We start from the raw sequence: 22416 nt of genomic DNA on the forward strand, positions 1-22416 counted from the left end.
GTTCATCCAGACGACAACGGTGAAAATTCCACCAGAAAAATTACACCGGCTTAAATTCACAACTAAAATATATTATAACGGGTCACTTAACTCTAAGCTTAAACTGGGGAAATAGGGTTTTTTAACACCATAATTGGCAGCCGTAAAATGATTTACCGTGATTTCGCATTTCAACATCAGGCAATGCAGGGACTTAATTAAGGTCACGGCTGCTATCTTTTGCCATCGCACTCTCGCCAAAAGCATATTTATATTGGCTTCTTTAACAACTAGTAAACAGGAAAATAGCAAGGATAATTGATATAAAGCTATAAATATTTACTTGTAAAATTGAAGATATAGGCAATATTTTACAAGTTATATGAATAACCTTATTGAAAACAGTTGTCCGAATATTTTCTTATATTTTTAAATTTGCTTAGCGTCGCAAACGGCACAGATGGGTCTTTTGGTGACGATGGAATAGGAAATGGTTAGGAGAGGGGAGGAAGCGTCCGTGGCCTTGATTAAAGTACAGCCCCAGAATTTGCCTGGGGTGAAAATGCAAAACCACGGAGGAACCATCTTCAAGGCTACCGACAGGGGGTTCAAACCCAGTATCTCCCGAATGCAAACTCACAGCTGCGCGATCCCAACCACAACCCAACTCGCAGGGTACGAGTATTTATTTAATTCCAACTTGTTCTGTGTGTTCTAGGACGGTAATTAATAAGATTAAGCTTTATGTGGGTGTGCCTGGTTTTGAAATGAAGCAACACTTTCTGCTGAATGTGGAATCACTGGGAGAAAAGCACATCGCTGGTGATTGCGAGGATTGGTCGAAAAGTATGATTCCGTGTTCTCTTGCTCAAAAGCAAAGGAACGGGACTTACTTCAATTTATGTATATGATAGTTTGTATAGGTTTCGTATAGGTATATAATTTGTATACAGTAACAAGGTGGCTCAGTTATTGGACAAATGGTGACGGAAGGAAGTTTGTATTGTGACCAGTTCTCTACGGGGAAAGGAAAGAAAACTGTCATATTCACAGGACGATTTTGTCTGTAATTATACGGAGAGAGAATAATGATTATCGAACAAGTTCAGAATTTACACCGTGAATTTGAAGAGCACTCGAAAGCCTGGGAAAGACGTAGAGAGGCCGTCTATCAATACCAGACACATTCGTTAATGTTATTGATCAAATGTTACGCTAGAAACAACGATTAACGCTGAATGAAAGATATATATATATATATATATATATATATATATATTTTTTGTTATTTGCTTTACGTCGCACCGACACAGATATGTCTTATGGCGACGATGGATAGGAAAGGCCTAGGAAGTGGAAGGAAGCGGCCGTGGTCTTAATTAAGGTACAGCCCCGGCATCTGCCTGGTGTGAAAATGGGAAACCACGGAAAACCATCTTCAGGGCTGCCGGCAGTGGGGCTAGAACCCACTATCTCCCGAGTACTAAGAAATATTCAATGAACTGCATGCCACTTTCTGTCTTTAATAAAAGGAAGAACTGACAAATGCTTGAATAACTTAGATAATAATGTTAAAAGTACAGAAGCATTGCTGGAATAATTCGACGTCCTTTATCCTAATCTGTAATTAACTGTTCACCTGCAAAATATGAGGGAAAAATTTCTTTACTCTCGTCCGGAATGTTAAAATATCAATAGCGGTTTTCTGCAGATATATCGGATGACTCAACCTGCTAGAAAATGAGGTGAGTAAAAAAAAAAACAAAAAATCCGAATATTGCTTCCCACAACGTTGCTTTTATATACTTTCCTAGAACTCACCACTGTAGAAATACTGAAAACTGTCTTAGGTGCCTACCTAAACATTACTCTCCACATTAGGATAACGTAATAATTTTGTGTCTAGTTTCCTTCTTGCAGGTAGATAAACGAACAAGATGAATCCGAAGATGAAATTATAATAATATATTCCTCTCCTAAGTTAGAAATGAGGAATTAGACCATGGTGAGTGGTTCTGAAAGTAGAGTGTAGGTGCTTTGAACCATAGTTAGCAGGTTCGATCCAGGATCAGTCTATTGGTATCTGAAATTGCTCAAAATTCCGGCACCTCGGTGTCTCTGAAAACCGTAACACTATTTAGTGGGACGTAAAAGCAATACAATTATTATTCTCGTTATTAGTATAAACTGAAGAATTAACCGAGTTAGTGGCTTCGCAGTTTGAGTCACGTATCTATCACCTTGCATTCGGGTGATAGTGGGTTCGAAACCCACTGTTGGAAGCACTAAAGTTGATTTTCCATCGTTTCCCCATTTTCAGAGCAGGCAAATGCTGGGACTGTACCTTAAATAAGGTCACGGTCACCTCCTTCACACTGTTATTCCTTTCCTTTCCAATCGTCACACTACACACTTATCTGTGTCAATGCCGCGTAACTTGTAAAAAATAGACTGTAGAAAATAAAAGCTTGTAAAAACTAAAAAATAAAAAAGTACATATGAAAATAGCCAAACATTCTAAATGTATAGCCAGAAGGACAATTTTATAGAAGGAGAATGCAGAAGACTTGAACGGAGTTTGAAGAAGAATACGTGGCTACAGAGAGATAAAGAGCGGTTGTGAGAGAGAGAGAGAGAGAGAGAGAGAGAGAGAGAGAGAGAGAGAGATAAGGCGGACGGTCGGTCTGTCGTCGACGCAGAAGTGGGTTATTTCCTTACGTCAAGGAGGATCTTGTACAGGTGAATGTTACGGTAATGAATGGAGTTGGGGGTTTAAGAAGGAATTAAGCGGCATTTGCAAGACAGTGTCTTGTAGGATCTACACGGTTGTGGTACAATTATATACAGTAATTCGCCCTGTCTTCAGATAATTGGAGGTTATGGCAATTTATATCCCGCACGAACAAATGGATCAATTAAGTTTATTGCACTGTGTTCATTGTTAGTCTCTTTGGTGACACAATTTATAGTCTTAAGTCAAGTTATCATCATTTAATTAAACAAAGGTTAGAGTTATGCAAGTTAACAGTTTATCAGATATCGCTCTTTAAATAATTTCTGCTTCTAGAACTGCCATTCCACAAACACGCAGGAACATTCCTTCTTTTAAATCCACAATTCTAAATCACTACACACATAATTATTTTTGCTCTGTAATGGGAAAACAACCAAGAAAACTGAGCGTGTGAAACTAAAATCTACTGCAGAAGAAAATAATTTCCGCGATCATCCATTCACACTGACAGAATTAGAACATACCATCAAACTTCTGAAGGTCAACAAAGCTGGGGGTCTGGATGACATCAGGACGGAACAAATTAAGAACTTTGGTCAATGAAGAATTCAATGGCTGGTAAATATGATGAATAGATACGACGATAATCTCCAATTACCAAAGCTGTGGAGGAAAGCTGACGTGGTCACGTTGCTGAAGCCAGGTAAAGCACTAACAGATGCAAAGAATTTACGGCCTGTCCCTCTCCTGTGCCACCTATACAAGGCTTTTGAAAGGTTGGTCCTTGAGAGATGATGTGCATCGTTCATAGATGACCAGCTAATGCAAGATCAAGCGAGATTTAGACCAGGGAAATCTTGTTGCAGCCAAGTTCTGAACCTAACGCAGCTAATCGAGGATGGATATGCAAATAAACTGATCGCTGGTGTTGCTTTAATAGATCTCAATGCAGCATACGATACAGTGAACCATAGGAAGCTCATTTCCAAGTTATACAACACCACCAAGGATATGAAACTAACAATTGACATACGAGTAATGCTCCATAACAGAAGGTTTTATGTCACACTTCAAGGAAAAAGGAGTCGATGGAGGAGTCATAAAAACGGCATAAAAACGGGTTACTTCGAGGCAGCGTGTTATCACCATTATTATTCAACATCTATACAAATGATCAGCCAGAATATCTGGAGGCAAGGCACTTCATCTCTGCTGATGAGACTGCTATATCAGTACAGGGTAGGATATTTTAAGAGGTGGGAAGAATACTGGCCAGTGCTATTCAGAGATTAGAAGATTGTTACACACAGAATCACCTGAAACCTAATCCAGGAAAGACACAAGTCTGCGCATTTCATCTTCGCAACAGAGATGCCCGACGAAAGCTGAATGTTATCTGGAAAGGAGTAACACTTGAGAAATTGTGATACGTCTCGGCATTTGGGAATCAAGCTTGATCGCACCATGAGCTTCAAGAATCATTGTAGAGATCAGAAATGCAGATCGGCTCAAGAAATAGTATACTGTGGAAGTTGACTGGTTCAACATGGGGAGCGAACCCTCACGTTCTGCGTTCCAACAGCTTTGGGACTGTGCTTCGCTGCAGGAGAGTACAGATCATGTGTGGGTGCGACTTCCCATACTAAGCTAGTGGATACATCTCTCAACTAGTCCACCAGCATTGTCACTGGGTGTTCAAGACCTACTCTAGTGAAGAAGATCTACCCTTTCGCTGGCATTGCGCCTCCAGCTGTTCGACGAGAGGTGGCAGCCGAGAAAGAGAGACACAAGATTGAGTCAGATCCCAGACATCCAATGTATTACAACAAGGTAACCACATCTCGCCTAAGATCCAGGAAGAGCTTTATGAAGAGAACAGTACCCCTCTATACCAAACCAGAAGTTCAACGTATATCACACTGGAAACAAGTACTGCCAGAGGGGTTTACTACTAAAGAAGAACTGAGTAGTAGAAGCCATTTGTCCTATATCATCTGGAGGTCATTAAACCGGATGAGAACAGATGTGCCGAAGTGCCGTAAGAATCTTGTGAAATGGGGTTATGCGGAAGATCCAAGATGTGACTGTGGAGATATCCAGACTCCACAACACCTATTCATCTGTCAAGAGATGAATGACTCGATGATGATGATGACTGTTGTTTAAAGGGCCTAACATCTAGGTCATCGGCCGCTAATGGTACGAAATGAGACGAAATGGTATGGCAATTTAAAAATCCATAATCCTCCACTGACCAGAATTCGAAAACGTGAGGACGAAGAATGAATGGATGGATATGAAGTTAAAACAATCGGTGGATCCGACCCGCAATGCACCACATTCCCAGAAACTTGGGGTTAAACTATAGTATTACTGACCAAGGGACTGCTTCTAAAGCACAATACTGACTCGATGATGCTTGTAGTCGAAACGAGTCCAAAATTCAGGTCATCGGCCCCTCATAATGGTACTTATCGCTAGGAAAATTGAACCATGCTATGTCTCATGTTGCGGTACTAATCAAAAGTAGCGTAGACACGCGCTATTCCACACAGTATGGCACTATTTACAGGTAATGAAATTCACACATGTAGCACAGACCTATGGTGTTTCGCACACTGCGGCGCTACTTACAGGCAACGCAAATCTATACAGGCAATGCAAACCTATGGCGTTCTTCACATGAGTGGACTGAACACAGGGACCCGCACTATCCCGTGGTATTCCGCACAGAGTGGGTACTAAGCATAGGCAAGGCAGAACCATGGTGTCACTAATCCCATGGTGTTGCTCATATAGGGGTACGAATCACAGGGACTGTGAAAGCCGCCAACGCACTCTATTTCTTCTACTCACAAACCTATTTGTACCTAACACAGTGGTACTACACGCAAGTATAAACGACCCATGTTGTTCTCCGGGGGGTGGTACTAATTACAAGTAGTATCCGGGTTCTAATTTTATTATCCCTTGGTCGCCCCGTTTAGTTGCCTCTTACGACAGGCAGGGGATACCGTGGGTGTATTCTTCGTCTGAGTCCCCCACCCACAGGGGGTGATGAATGACTCATGTACCCTGGAAGATCTTATGCTTGCCACAGACCGATGGATAAGAGCTGTAGAGTTATGGAAAGGAAGAATTTAATGTTTCTCCCGGACACGGAAAGTAAAGTAAGTAGTCACTTCACAGTTAGTTTGGAAGCAAACGTGCCGTGTTAAGTCCGTACGAAACGATTATAGAAGGACAGTTCATCTACAGGGCTTCTCCCTATAGGTTACGTGATGTATAGTCAGATATGGAAACTACAGTTAGACACAGTTCTTAGCAATTTCATGGTAAGAATCGTATAGTTATGTGTAAGCACAGAGGTAATATTCCGGTACACTCTTTGCAGTTCTGCCCACGAATCTTCAAAATGTCGGTGTGAATTGCATTTAAACACCTAAAACACACAGAAATAGGTATTCAACACTCAATTCAAATGTCATGAAGCGAACTAAACTGATTAATTACTGCTGCATAAGAAGCTGCCACGCTGTACGCTGTATGGAAGCTTATCGCAGATTAGTTGAGACAATGATATAACGGGACGACCTATATGGATCGGTCGGCTATTGCATCATCCACTCGCCCAGATAAAGTACAAGGAACAACCGACAAGTCGATTGCGGCTTGCGGTCTACAGGCTCTGTTACACCCCTTGAGGTTAATCAGTTATATTTGAACCATTCTTTCAATTTGTTTTCATTTGCGGTAATCTTAGGCGTGCTTTAAATTCAGACAATGAGATATTTCAGATTTTTTCTCACGAAAATGTTTTATATCCTGAAAAAGATTGGAATTGGTACCAGGGAAAGAGTTCCCATAAGCGAACTGTTTAAAGTCCAGCTGCCCATTATTAGAAGAGGCAATGAAGTAAGAGGCAGAGATCAGGAAAGGTGTTACACAGGGTTATTTTATATTTGCATGGATATTTAATGCATACGTAGAATCATGTTAGCAAGGAGGCATAAGGAACATCGCAGGCACTTATGTCTTTGCCAGCCAGAGAACATGCCGTACAAAATCATCATCAAATCGTTTCTGATGCAACTTCTACCATCTGTAAAGAGAAGCATTTTATACCTAGAATAACTCGTGAGGCGAAATAAATTGGTAAAATCCCAGATAATTTTACCAAATGGGGCGGCTATGTACTGAGTAGATCCATAGTTAAATCGTTAATATCTTCCTCCCTGACTCTGGAGGCTCTGGAATGAAGTACATTTCTAACAGGACCTCTCTACCTCGAGTCTGGTTACTATGTAGTGACAGTTTGCATTATTATTATTATTATTATTATTATTATTATTATTATTATTATTATTGAGTATCCAGTACAGCATGGTGCCCTATTGTACAAGAGTACATTAAGCCTGTAGTTTATAATCTTAAATATTTCAAAACGAAGGTTAAGAGTTAAATTTGTTGAACATGTGCTGAGTGAATGTTAATAATTGCTTATAACAACAAAGCTTCTTGAAAATATCACGCAATGGTTTAGAAAATACAAGTTCACAACTTTTCAGGTGGTAGTCGTATACATGCCTATTCATTCCGGACACGGGGCAAGAGAAAAGTAGATGATCCACTGTTTGAGCAGAACCACAAAAGCATAAAAATATATGCATCTGTAATTTGGATTTTAAATCACTCAAGGTAAGATTTCAATCTTCTATGTCCCGATAGAAATTGCGTTAGGACAAAGTTAGGCACTAATACTTTACTCTGAAGTCGATCTTTAACTTTGGGGGAGAATAGTTCTCTTGTAACAGATTCTTTCAAGCTAGAAGTCCAACTATTGTTCCAGAGAGTTGCCAATAAAATCTTTGTTATTGGTCTGAAGATGATCCTAGTCGCAGCTTCGAAACGCGTCAGCATGTTATAAGCATTACACGACCTAACATACATATGACACTTTCATTAATGTAATTAAGGATAGAGGAGACTGGCAGGCTCAAAAATTTCGTATGGTAAGTATGCGCTACTAACATCATTCGGGACTTCCCCAGCCGGTATATGATTGGTAAGTCATAAAATGTCATGCATGCTCACATTTCCCGGATGAATACGTTTAATATTTACAAGAAAAGGAATAGAGAATCTTAATTTTATATATGTATACTCAATACTCCAGGGATACATCAGCGCATCTGGGATTCACTGTGGGTGGGTGTGGTAGAATAACACCCACGGTATCCCCTGTCTATCGTAAGAGGCGACTAAAAGGGGCTCCAGGGGATATGAACTTTTGAGCATGGGTTGGCGTCCACGGGGCCTTTAGCTGAGTTCTGGCATTGCTTCCACTTACTTGTGCCAGGCTCCGCACTTTCATCTATCTTATCCGACCTTTCTTGGTCAATGCTTGTTCTTTTCCGACTCCGACGGTATTACGTATGGAGGCCTAGGAAGTCTTTCATTTTCACGCCCTTCGTGGCCCTTGTCTTCCTTCGGCCGATACCTTCATTTTTCGAAGTGTCGGACCACTTCCATTTTTTCTCTCAGATCAGTGTTATATAGAGGATGGTTGCCTAGTTGTACTTCCTCTTGAAACAATAATCACCATCACCACCACGGATTCAATGCGACGACAGGTTGATTTATGTAACAATGTTAACGGAGGGCATTTTGAACATTTCATTAAAGGAAGAGTTTCATGCGGTATGTTGGTACGTTCTGTTCCTGTGTGTTTCCCACTATTATTTTACTATGTGTTCTGACATGGAAATACAGCGTTTCCGGACCCATGTCCATATACCATACTTTCTTTTTCTGGTGTGAAGAATGTGTCCTGAAAGTTCGCCGTATCTTACTGTCACATCCTGTTTAACTGGTCCCAGCTGTAAATCGGGTGGTGGTGATTATTGTTTAAGAGGGAACATCGCTTCTGGTCCGATCGCCACAGTTAAGCAACATTGGTCGTGCTCAATACTTGGATAGGTGACCGCTTTAAGAGGGAGTACAACTAGGCAATCATCGCCTATATAACACCAATCGGAGAGAAAAAATTAACGGTCCGGACATTTCGAAACATGAAGGTATCGGTCAAAGAAAGACGAGGAACACGAAGGACGTGTAAATGAAAGACTCCCTAGTCCTCGCAGCCTAATAGCGGAAAAGAACAAGAGTTGACCAAGGGAGGTCGGATAGGATAGGTGGAAGTGAGAAGCCTGGCGCAAGTAAGTGGAAGCAATGCTAGGATTCAACTAAGAGCCCCGTGGTCACCAGACCATGCTCTCATGTTAAGAATCCTTGACGCCCCTGTCAGTCGCCGCTTACGACAGGCAGGGAATACCGTGGGTGCTGGGAATCTGGTATTACTTCTTTGAGACACACACGAATTTTTACCGAGAAACATAGTGCTAGAAATAAATGATAGACGCCAATAAAACAGGATGGTTTCAGCGGCCCGAGTAAATCGTGGTTATATTTTACCTCTGATCATTTATAGGATAGAAGGCCGGTTCCTTGGCTAAATGGTTAGTAAGCTGTCTGTTGATCCAAGTGGTCCTTCGTTTGATTCCCTGCCGGGTCGAGGATTTTAATATCCATTGCCTGATTCCCCTGTTTCGTGGGGTGAATGTTTTTGTTGTATTCATCATTAAAATTCATCTTAGGTAGGGCCCCATTCATATACGTGCAAGTCGCCTATAGATCGTCGACTCGAAATATCTGTACTAGTAGAAGATCCAAAAACGTACATAATTCTAGGTAGGAGAGTAAAGTTCAATCCCATTCCTACCCGCGAATCTGTATTTAGTGCACTTTTGTTTATTGATTAACGAGGCTGTTCCTAAATGTACAATCCCAAACTTGGCGCATTGAAAATTTTAAATTTACAACCAGGAATAAAATCAAGGGAAAGAGATGGTATCAGATATATTAGAGAAAGCGATATATGGTACGGGTTACCAAAAGCAGAATCCTCTAATGCCAATGAAAGCCTGTTAATATTTCATTTAAATTCGTGACATCTGTAATTATACATATTTATAGTCCTCATTAATCTGTTTCACAAAACGCATGAAAAAATAAAAAACACGTTATAAAAATAATTACACTCAGTTACAAATAAATATATATTATTATCATATCGAACATACGTGACTCTGACATTGCAATTAATGAATTACATGACCGACATATAGAAATATCTATCAGTATGAAATACAGAATAAATAATTTCTACAGAGTACTACGATTTGAAGGCAGGATATCTTCTTGAACACAACTTGCATGGAAACCTGGGATGTGGAATTTCTTCCTTAAATGAATTAATTCCGTTCTCGACCAATTTCCGTCTTGAACACATATTTCTTTCGCTTAGTGTTCTCAATCGAAATCAATGCTTTTGGGTAGAAAATTTCATATTCCGGCTTGCTAAGATTTTGGGAGTGAAAATCGTCAAAATTTTAACCTAACCTAGCCTAGCCTAACCTAACCTAACCTAACCTAACCTAACCTAACCTAACCTAACCTAACCTAACCTAACCCAACCGAGATGATATGAATTGAGCACAATGGTCAGAAATCACTATATTCTCTCATATCGATGTGATTATAGATGATCACAGATGATATTGAAGATGGTTTAATGGGAAGGGCGCACATATGTGGATCGAATACATTATCCTGTTCCACGGGCCAGAGTGTGGAACACTCAATATTCAAAATAATTTAACAGCAAACACGTAAATATATAATTCCAAAAGGGACACAGACAGAGGTTTATATCAAAACGATAAACAACAGAATATCGCTCTACAGAACACAAAGGCACCGTTTTTAACGGATGCATTGTTAACATATAAGACAGGAGTCATTTCCCTATTAGATTGCGGAAAACGAGTTTTTCATTACAAATTCAATTAATTAAAGCAGTGGCATGCTTTTATTTTTGATCATCATTTTTGACCAGACAAATATTGCTAAACCAGTATTGTAAGTCGTAAGTCAGTTAAAAATGGGAAGATAAATGTTGTGAATTTCTTTGAGCTCAATGCAAATAAACAATTCCACATCTTTTTTGCTCTACGCGAAGTAAAAGTCATATTGTTCAGTTAGTACGCGCCGACACAACTTAACGGACCTTAATAGTGTTTATTGCCAGGAGACAGACGAGTATGTTGGAGCAGTGCAGCAAATGAAGTCTGAGAGCGTTCATTTAGCTATATGTAATACTAGCAAGGTACCCGTGCTTCGCTACGGTATTATACTGAAATTTATAATTGAATGCTTATTGTTTTAGATATATAATCCGCCGAAATTCGCGATCTAACACGTTTTCAGAGAGAATCCACCAAAATTCCCGATCTGACTCGTTTTCTATTAGATTACGGCAGGTTTCCTCCCATTTTTCAATCTTCCTTTCCAGCAATCGATTTCGTACTTCCCGGGCTAGGCTCAGGTATTCTTCCCGGTTAGTTGAGTCCGTAAATCTTTGCCATACCGTATTTTCCTATAATCATTTTTAATCTGGATAAAATCCTTCAGGAGATCCGGCGTGGTGTCATATTGGGTGCCTTGGCGGCACTGAACCCGCGGCCGGACTGCATTCTTAGTCATTACCCGTCCAGGAGCCGTTTCCAGCGCGGTCCGCACATTTGACGACGGTCCGGAACATTATTATTATTATTATTATTATTATTATTATTATTATTATTATTATTACTATTATGTGTTGCTGGGATGAATGATGACAGGGAAAACCGGAGTATCCGGAGAAAAACCTGTCCCGCCTCCGTTTTGTCCAGCACGAGTGTCACATGAAGTGACCGGGATTTGAACCACGGAACCCAGCTGTGAGGCCGGCGCGCTGCCGCCTGAGCAACGGAGGATCCTTATAAGTACATTAAGAACAGTAAAATCAATTGGTCTCACCTCCTTTTACACCCCACCGCCGTTAGTTTTTACTGCCGAAAATTAAAAATACACGTTTCTTTATGTTTAATAGAGATAAAAATACCATTTTTCACTTCTGTAACATGTTAAGTTTTTTTAGATATACTGTAAAAATTCTCATTTTAAAATTTCATCCCTTTTGGGTTCCCCTTAAGTGTAGTTTCCAAAAACAAATCACCTATGTTTCTTTACATTTACAGGAGATTCCAAACACCCATTTTTTACGTCTGTAACATTTTACGTTTCCAAGATAATCTTTCAAAAAATTCACCCCAATTTGTCACTTCTGTTTAACCGCCATTAATAGGATTTTCCAAAAACTACAAAAATACGTGTTTCTTTATTTTTAAAGGAGGTCCCATATACAAATTTTCAGTTCTGTAATATCTTCCGTTTCTGAGATATATGTATCCTCATTAAAGGCATTCAACCCATTTTTCACCCTTTTACACCCCTCCTATTGGGATTTACAGGAAACAAACAAATACGTGTTCCTTTATTTTTAGAGGAGATTCTAACTACCAATTTTTACATATATAAACAGTAACAGTTTTGAGATATAGATACACTCATTTTAAAAAATCACCCCCTTTTCACCCCCCCATTAATTGGATTTTCCAAAAACAAAAAAATACGTGTTCTTTATTTTTAAAAGATATCCCAAACACCAATTTTCAGGTCTGTAATATCTTCAGGTTCTGAAATATAAGTAGCCTCATCAAAGGCATTCAACCCCTTTTTCACCCCTTTTCACCCCTCCTATTGCGATTTTCTGAAAACAAAAAATACGTGTTTCTTTATGTTTAATGATTCTAAATACCAATTTTTACATCTGCAAACTTTAAAAGTTTCGAGATATAGATTCACTCATTTTAAAAATTCACCCCCTTTTCACCCTCCCATTAATTGGATTTTCCAAAAACAAAAAAAATACGTGTTTCTTTATTTTTAAAAGAGATCAAAAGTACCAATTTTCAGGTCTGTAATATCTTCAGTTTCTGAGATATAAGTACTGGTATCCTGATTAAGGGCATTCAACCCATTTTCCCCATTTTCACCCCTTTTCACCCCTCCTATTGGGATTTTCTGAAAATAAAAAAATACGGGTTTCCTTATTTTTAAAGAAGATTCTAAATATCAATTTTCACATCTGTAAACTTTTAAGGTTTTGAGATATAGATACACTCATTTTAAAATTTCACACCCCCTTTTCACCCCCTTAGCGACGTAATATCCAAAAATCCTCTCTTAGCGAGCACCTATATCTTAATATGAATATATCCTCAAAATTTCATTCCTTTATGTCCAGTAGTTTTGGCTCGGCGATGATGAATCAGTCAGTCAGTCAGTCAGTCAGTCAGTCAGTCAGTCAGGACAAGTTACTTTATATATATAGACTAGCAAGGTACCCGAGCTTCGCTACGGTATTATACTGAAATTTATAATTGAATGCTTATTGTTTTAGATATGTAATCCGCCGAAATTCGCGATCTAACACGTTTTCAGAGAGAATCCACCAAAATTCCCGATCTGACTCGTTTTCTATTAGATTACGGCACGTTTCCTCCCATTTTTCAATCTTCCTTTCCAGCAATCGATTTCGTACTTCCCGGGCTAGGCTCAGGTATTCTTCCCGGTTAGTTGAGTCCGTAAATCTTTGCCATACCGTATTTTCCTATAATCATTTTTAATCTGGATAAAATCCTTCAGGAGATCCGGCGTGGTGTCATATTGGGTGCCTTGGCGGCACTGAACCCGCGGCCGGACTGCATTCTTAGTCATTACCCGTCCAGGAGCCGTTTCCAGCGCGGTCCGCACATTTGACGACGGTCCGGAACATTATTATTATTATTATTATTATTATTATTACTATTATGTGTTGCTGGGATGAATGATGACAGGGAAAACCGGAGTATCCGGAGAAAAACCTGTCCCGCCTCCGTTTTGTCCAGCACGAGTGTCACATGAAGTGACCGGGATTTGAACCACGGAACCCAGCTGTGAGGCCGGCGCGCTGCCGCCTGAGCAACGGAGGATCCTTATAAGTACATTAAGAACAGTAAAATCAATTGGTCTCACCTCCTTTTACACCCCACCGCCGTTAGTTTTTACTGCCGAAAATTAAAAATACACGTTTCTTTATGTTTAATAGAGATAAAAATACCATTTTTCACTTCTGTAACATGTTAAGTTTTTTTAGATATACTGTAAAAATTCTCATTTTAAAATTTCATCCCTTTTGGGTTCCCCTTAAGTGTAGTTTCCAAAAACAAATCACCTATGTTTCTTTACATTTACAGGAGATTCCAAACACCCATTTTTTACGTCTGTAACATTTTACGTTTCTAAGATAATCTTTCAAAAAATTCACCCCAATTTGTCACTTCTGTTTAACCGCCATTAATAGGATTTTCCAAAAACTACAAAAATACGTGTTTCTTTATTTTTAAAGGAGGTCCCATATACAAATTTTCAGTTCTGTAATATCTTCCGTTTCTGAGATATATGTATCCTCATTAAAGGCATTCAACCCATTTTTCACCCTTTTACACCCCTCCTATTGGGATTTACAGGAAAGAAAAATACGTGTTCCTTTATTTTTAGAGGAGATTCTAACTACCAATGTTTACATCTGTAAATTTTAAAGTTTTAAGATGTAGACACATTCATTATAAAAAATTCAGCCCCCTTTTCACCCCTCAATATTTGGATTTTCCAAAAACGAAAAAATACGTGTTTCTTTACATTTAAAGTAGATCCCAAATACCAATTTTCAGGTCTGTAATATCTTCAGGTTCTGAAATATAAGTAGCCTCATTAAAGGCATTCAACCCATTATTCACCCTTTTACACCCTTCCTATTGGGATTTTCCGAAAACAAAAGAATACGTGTTTCTTTATTTTTAAAGGAGATTCTAAATACCAATTTTTACATCTATAAACAGTAACACTTTTGAGATATAGATACACTCATTTTAAAAAATCACCCCCTTTTCACCCCCCCATTAATTGGATTTTCCAAAAACAAAAAAATACGTGTTCTTTATTTTTAAAGGATATCCCAAACACCAATTTTCAGGTCTGTAATATCTTCAGTTTCTGAAATATAAGTAGCCTCAAAAAGGCATTCAACCCCTTTTTCACCCCTTTTCACCCCTCCTATTGCAATTCTCTGAAAACAAAAAAATACGTGTTTCTTTATGTTTAATGAAGATTCTAAATACCAATTTTTACATCTGCAAACTTTAAAAGTTTCGAGATATAGATTCACTCATTTTAAAAATTCACCCCCTTTTCACCCTCCCATTAATTGGATTTTCCAAAAACAAAAAAATACGTGTTTCTTTATTTTTAAAAGAGATCAAAAGTACCAATTTTCAGGTCTGTAATATCTTCAGTTTCTGAGATATAAGTACTGGTATCCTGATTAAGGGCATTCAACCCATTTTCCCCATTTTCACCCCTTTTCACCCCTCCTATTGGGATTTTCTGAAAATAAAAAAATACGGGTTTCCTTATTTTTAAAGAAGATTCTAAATATCAATTTTCACATCTGTAAACTTTTAAAGTTTTGAGATATAGATACACTCATTTTAAAATTTCACACCCCCTTTTCACCCCCTTAGCGACGTAATATCCAAAAATCCTCTCTTAGCGAGCACCTATATCTTAATATGAATATATCCTCAAAATTTCATTCCTTTATGTCCAGTAGTTTTGGCTCGGCGATGATGAATCAGTCAGTCAGTCAGTCAGTCAGTCAGTCAGGACAAGTTACTTTATATATATAGATTGCAAAGATGATAACGTCTCATTATATGCGTACGCTGAGTGTTTCTGTTATTTGCTGCTATCCTTTAGGCAGAGCTGCTACGTGTGTCTCACAGTTTGATAAACCTAGCACAGCGCTGCATCTTCTGTGATTTTCATTAACAAGGGTCAATCCCGCGTCTGTCTTATTGTAAATATTTTCCGGGCCAGTTTTATTTTTCCCATCCTGTACATAACAAGCATGGACTTAGATTAAATAACATAAAATCTCAAGCTATATTAATTTCACATCCTCGGCTTTGTTCAAAAACCATAAGCAACTTCACTTTACCAAAACTCTACCTACAAAATTCACCCATTGATTTCAGTGAATCTGTCAAAGATCTCGGTGTTATTATAGACGAACATCTTTTCTGGAAGCAGCAGGTTACCAGCATCTCCAGGAAAGTATTTGCGACACTTAACTCACTTAGAAAATTCCGCAACATATTTTCTCGAGTATTAAAAGAACGCCTCATTTGCACTCTTGTATTACCTCATTTCGACTACTGTGACACCGTGTACAACGACCTGACTGCTAGTCTTAACGACGAACTACAACGCGCGCAAAACGCCTGTATTCGCTACATATGTGACCTACGTTACTTTGACCATGTTACACCTGCCTATGATGAACTCGGTTGGCTAAAACTCAAACAGCGCCATAATCTTCAAGCTTTATGCCTTCTTCATCGAATACTCTCCTCATGCTCACCTCCCTACTTGTACAGTAAATTTCACCACCTCTCATCCAATCACAGTTTCGGAACACGGTCAAAATCTGATACACTCTTATCTATTCCACCTCACCGCACCATACGATACACAAACTCATTTGTTATTTCTTCGGCACGACAGTGGAATACAATACCCGTCTCCGTTAGAGGAGCCTCACCTGCTAGTTTTAGGCAACTTTGTCACCAGTATCTAGTAAGTAATAGATGAAGTCCTATATTGTTATTTGTATGTTATGGAAATTTTCTAGATTTAGCCTTCCTCAAACTATAGACTTTATATAATCTCACTGTTATTATCAAGGTTAATTGAAATTAGGTAATCATGTCATAATTGTGTAAAACATCATCATCATCATCATCATCATCATCATCATCATCATCAACAGTTTCCTATTTTTCCTATTTTTAATTTTTTGCTTTTCATCATAATATTGCATTGTTTAGTAGTTGCAAGATGTTTCAATTGTAGGCCTAAGTCTATTTATTTTAATTTGCACATGTATATACTGTATTTTCTGGCTAGATGGAATAGAGGGCCTAATGGCCTTAATCTTGCCAGACAAAATAAATCCATTGTATTGTACTGTATTGTATAGACGTGAACAGAAATCAAAGCGATTTTTTAAATTCTAGGTCAGGAAAAATATTATGTACATTGTATTACCGAACATAACCAGTATTAAAGACAGTGAATCGAAATACAAATACTCTTAGAGACGGGGAAATTCCAAAACAAATCCGACATGAAATTTTAGATCAGTATTATTAATCTTGATTACTTTACGTGTACTACATACAGAGTGGACTAAAAGCTTACCTCTGCCTGCCCTGTTCTTCATACGCCAGGCTCTGGAGAAAGGGGTGTCTCAATTCCATTCAAGCGTAGCCTGATAGTAGTGTGCCAATTGGAAGCCATTTCATCAACTCCTGTGAACAAGAAATATATATATATATTTTTTGCTAGGGGCTTTACGTCGCACCGACACAGATAGGTCTTATAGCGACGATGGAATAGGAAACGTCTAGGAGTTGGAAGGAAGCGGCCGTGGCCTTAATTAAGGTACAGCCCCAGCATTTGCCTGGTGTGAAAATGGGAAACCACGGAAAACCATTTTCAGGTCTGCCGATAGTGGGATTCGAACCTACTATCTCCCGGATGCAAGCTCACAGCCGCGCACCTCTACGCGCACGGCCAACTCGCCCGGTAGAAATATATTAATCATTAATACCCTTATCTAAATACTTGATTACTTACCTAGTTTGATTGCATTTTACTACTTCCAAGGAGCAATTACGATGTAATTATTGGTAACTCTAACCCAAAATATCTTGACTTCTATAAGCAATTTCCGTCGATGTACATGTGAAATATTGGGAAATATGCATCACCCAAGAACGTTTTCACAAATAGTGATAATAATAAAAATGGGTATGGTATGTACCTTAGATTATGTGTTACAAACAAATACACATTGATTTCAAGTGAAATCATGGACAAGACTCCGAATATATTATCAATATTATTATAGAAATTATTTAAGACGCAATGTGTGTTTTTCAAAAGTTGCGCTTGCACTTTGAGAGGCGATAGGGAAAGAAATATGTAAACCAGTTGGTCTAGAGTCAATTTTTAGTACCATATCCCTCTAATGCGGTCATGAGTAAAACTTGACTCCCTTTATTGTAGTCTTGCACTGTGATCACTCTGCATTATATGTCTGTACAAGGGAACGAACATAATTATAAATACCCCAATTCTGTTCTACTAAGGTCCATAAGTCGTGAAATCTTCACATAAGTAAGATTTAATGCTTTGAAATAGCTCTGTAAATATAAATGTGCAACCTAAATCAATATTCGGATTTAAATTACTCATTCCAAGGAATAACAAGAAAAATGAAAAAGTAATCTCAGGGGAAGCATTCGAGATCACCGATTCACCTCGTGTTGTCAAAACATTTTGAGTTCCTGAGAGAGCTCTTTAAATAAGGGTTTTGGTATGATTTCGTTTCATTCAATATATTAATGAAGAATCTAAAAGAAACGGACTTGACCTATATTGACATAGAATTATTTACTTATGTGGACCATTCAAAACCGAAGCGTTGTAAGTCACATTTGTGTATTGCTAGCAAGTAAGATTTAACAATACTCATTAACTATAAGATAATAATATCCACGTCCACAATAACAACAGAAAATATGCCACACAAAAGACAAACTGCCTTGTCTGGTTGAAGCTACTTTTATTAACACTATTCAGAATAATAAATTGGTAACTCAAAGTATCTGGTTCTTACCAGGGACGGTTTTGTGATCTTGAATAATCTTGAAGTAAAATGTGGCTATTTTTTCAATATTATAACGAAATGACTTATCAGTTAATGTCCGAGGATAGAGAGCATTAACTTCAGTAGGTTCCTGCAAGACTTAACACTCCGAAAAAAATGACGTACAGTGGAATCTCGATATCTCGTATCACCTGGAGAGATAAATTTTATTTCCAGTTATCGAAATTTTGAGATATAGAGAATACCGTTTTTAGCATATATAGCATATAATTGAATCATATGTATCCACGGGCTTTATACTAAACACATTATTTTTAACAGTACTGAAAATATATAAAGAAACTCTATTTTATGCTATCACCTTAACACTTCTTATAGTAACATTTTACAAGACATGATACAGTACATTCAGCAGTGAAACAAAAAACTTAGCTCCGTTAACACCTTTGGAAAAAACCCGTTAATCTCGTCTGTTTGTTGCGGTTAACCTTTGCTCCCTTCACGTTGAAACTTCCCGTCAATACCACGCAGCAGATATTCATAAATGGAGCTTGTCATCCACAACTTCAGAGGTTGCTTTCGTACGTGACCGGTAATTAATTGACACCCGAGAAACAGCGAGGGTTTGCCGATTTTACTATCACTAAAATTTCGAGTTTTTCGTTTCCCTTCATATTAGTTCCCAGCTTCACTCTAACCCTTTCTTTACTTGTTAACTGTTCCTCACAAACCACAAATGCCGTATTGCACAGTTAATGTTGCACAAAATTCGAGTTACACAGTAATTTTAAATGGAAATTTGCAACTGAATTTCGAGTAATAGAGAAATAAATACACGTAAGGAATAGGACAAACGTTCGGGAAATTTAAGTTACTTCGATATACTGAAAATTTGAGTAATGGAGTTTCAATATAACGAGGTTCGTACGTATCTGGTTTTTCTCCGCGATGAATGAGATGATCCTCAAAGAAATTCAATTTCAATATGCTCTACACATTAAAATATAATATTTGTTAATATGTAAAGACCAATAAATTAGGGTTGTTATACAGTTTATTTCATCTACAAGAAAGGGAAGATGAAGAAAATAAATCAGTGACGGCATTTAATTTTGATTACTAGAATCCACTTGCTGCGGTATAAATGTGTCGTATGGGTGTGTAGGTGGGCAAGTGAGGTAAACCTTGCGTGGAATAGGCAATGCCGTAGGACATGGAGGTGATCCCTAGGGAGGCCCAAGAGACGCGAGAGGGTCTCTAATGAACTGTCACTGGCGGAACAAGACGGGAATCAAGTTAGGTCCCTTCTGTCGTGACTAGAGTAAGTCTTGGTCGCAAAGTTCCTTAACAAAGGCCCGCAAGCCTCCAACTATCCCTTCCTCCCTTCATCAATTGTAAACCTTTTGAAAGTACGCACCTAGAATTTCACAACCAAAGAAATACAGGCAAATTTCACTTTGAGTGGTGCCTTAAAAATCTGAACAAAGGAAGAGAAACATGCATAGATCTGAGAAATAATTCAGGAAGGGTATAATTGTCTTAGGTTGTTTGTCACTGATGAAAATAAAAACTATCAAACATTACTTTGCTGATGACGGCGATGTTTGGCGTTTAAATCAGCAACCATGTCAATCATCAAAATCGTCATTTATTTATTTATTTATTTATTTATTTATTTATTTATTTATTTATTTATTTATTTATATCGTGTCAGAAGCAGAGTTACGTATATAGAAAACAAACAAACATAAATTGTGTGCCAAAGGTTCACATTGTGGTGCACCAAAAATTAGAAAAGTCGAGTGCATTTCTTGTAGCCTCAAGCAGCTCTTGATGAGTACATGTGGAGGACAAAGATGCCAATCTAGCAGATGGGCCGTAGTCTGCACTTCACCACAGCAACACAAAACAGAATCTACAGAATATCGTAACACCTTTCGAATGATTATCAAAAACCCATTCCACTCTATATTGTAAATCTAGAACTAGAGGTTCATATACAGCCACTAAAGAAACAATTCAAAACGTTACTTAAATTACGATTTTTTTTATTTAGACCACAAAATTTCTGAAATAACGTATTTCCTTTTTCTCTACTTCATTAACTGGAAGATACATTCTATTTAACACCGCCGTTTCACTATTCTAATGATGGGAAGTTCTAGTAAACAAACAAAATGTTCGACAATTGCCCAAGATTTGACTACCGGTACGCAGATTTTGGATCATACAGGTTGTGAAGGGAAATGAAAATTCCCGGAAAAGGAAACGTAACCCACTTTGTATCAAAAGGCTATGTGGTGAAGTTTCGAAGATATAGCCCGTTGAAACTGTGGTGAAATTGAGGAGTTGGCGACGCTTGTGGCCACCGCATGGCACGGACTCTGCTTGGCACGTGCTGAGTCAAGCAGCAGCTCCGCTTGTCTCGCTTGTATATTGTGTAACAGAGGAAGTCGGTAGAAGCCTCGAACATCACGTGACAGTTTGCTCACAAGACGAAAATACGGCGAGTTCATCAATTTGAATTGCTCGCCCGAAAATAACAAAGTAACAACATTTTCTCGAAAAGAAAAGTTTTCTCCGCAAATTCCATTCCTCCATCGTTCTTAACATAACAAGAAGAGCATCCCTGATTTTTTGTCGGTATAGTTATGGTTTAGGCAATAATAGGTTAGAATGCAAACTTATTGAAGCGGATAACAAGTATAATCTACACGACACAACGGTTATGTTAGGAGTGTTGCATGAACTTCAGGGGTACAGCCCGTCAGAACCCCTAGAATTTGTGTTGTTCGTTCTACATAATAGAAGAACGGACTAGCTAACACTTCCTAATAACCACATTAGTTTGCATTCTAACCTATTACAGTCTAAAATGTCCGGTTCCATGGCTAAATGGTTAGCGTACTAGACTTAGGTCACAGGGGTCCCGGGTTCGATTCCCGGCAGCGTCGTAAAATTTAATCATCATTGGTTAATTTCTCTAGCACGGGGGCTGGGTGCATGTGACGTCTTCATCATCATTGCATCCTCATCACGACGTTCAGGTCGCCTACGGGCGTCAAATCGAAAGACCTGCATCTAGCGAGCCGAACATGTCCTCGGACACTCCCGGCACTAAAAGACATACGCCATTTCATTTTTAATGCCTAAAATAATGATGATGTTTAAAAAGGCCTAACGTCTAAGGTCATCGGACCTAAACTGCCTAAAATTCTGGAGTCTAGTTATGATACACCCTGTGGAAGGTGTTTCTGAAAGAGTTCTCAGAACTTCCAGCTTAATAACCATGAATAAAAATGAAACATTGTGTGCGTACTGTCTGAAATGCTGCCATTTTTTGACGGTCCGTATATCAGTTCTGAAGTTCTGCTGAATGGAACTCTAGTAAACGACTCTTGGTACTAAATTAAGATGATAATTAAATGAAATGGCGTATAGCGTTTAGAGCCGGGAATGTCCGAGGATATGTTCGGCTCGCCAGGTGCAAGTCTCTTGGTTTGACTCCCATAGGCGACCTGCGCTTCGTGATAAGGATGAAATGATGATGAAGACGTCATGCACACCCAACCTTCATGCCAGAAAAATTAACCAATGTTGGTTCAATTTCCCGACCCTGGCGGGAATAGAACCCAGAATCACTGTGACCAAAGGCCAGTACGCTAACCATTCGCCATGGAGCCGGACTATTAATGGTGATTATGAGAAATCTATAAGATGTCGGCAAGCAATGAGTTGCAAAGACATCGAATATAGGAACTTGTAAGGTTAAGTTGGACGTTCTTCCCCTGGTCCAGTTAGGCAGATAATGAAGGTAACTCTAGCTGGAGAAGTTTCTCACTCTGCATGATGCAGCTCTGGAGTATGTCGTCTCATTTTCGACTAGGTAATGCCCGGATTAGCTTGACAGGTTACAACAGTAGTC

General features: G+C 38.7%; 1 protein-coding gene across 1 annotated transcript in view; it reads right to left on the minus strand.

The window, feature by feature from the left end:
• Nucleotides 1-17088, minus strand: part of kek3 (kekkon 3) — a 456384-nt gene extending 439296 nt beyond the window's left edge. The window contains exon 1 of the mRNA XM_067153374.2: nt 17018-17088. The gene's annotated coding sequence lies outside the window, so the exon portion shown is untranslated. The remainder of the gene's footprint in view (nt 1-17017) is intronic.
• Between the last annotated feature and the right edge of the window lie 5328 nt (nt 17089-22416).

Source organism: Anabrus simplex, chromosome 9 (genome assembly GCF_040414725.1).
Source record: "Anabrus simplex isolate iqAnaSimp1 chromosome 9, ASM4041472v1, whole genome shotgun sequence".
Taxonomy (NCBI): Eukaryota; Metazoa; Arthropoda; class Insecta; order Orthoptera; family Tettigoniidae; genus Anabrus; species Anabrus simplex.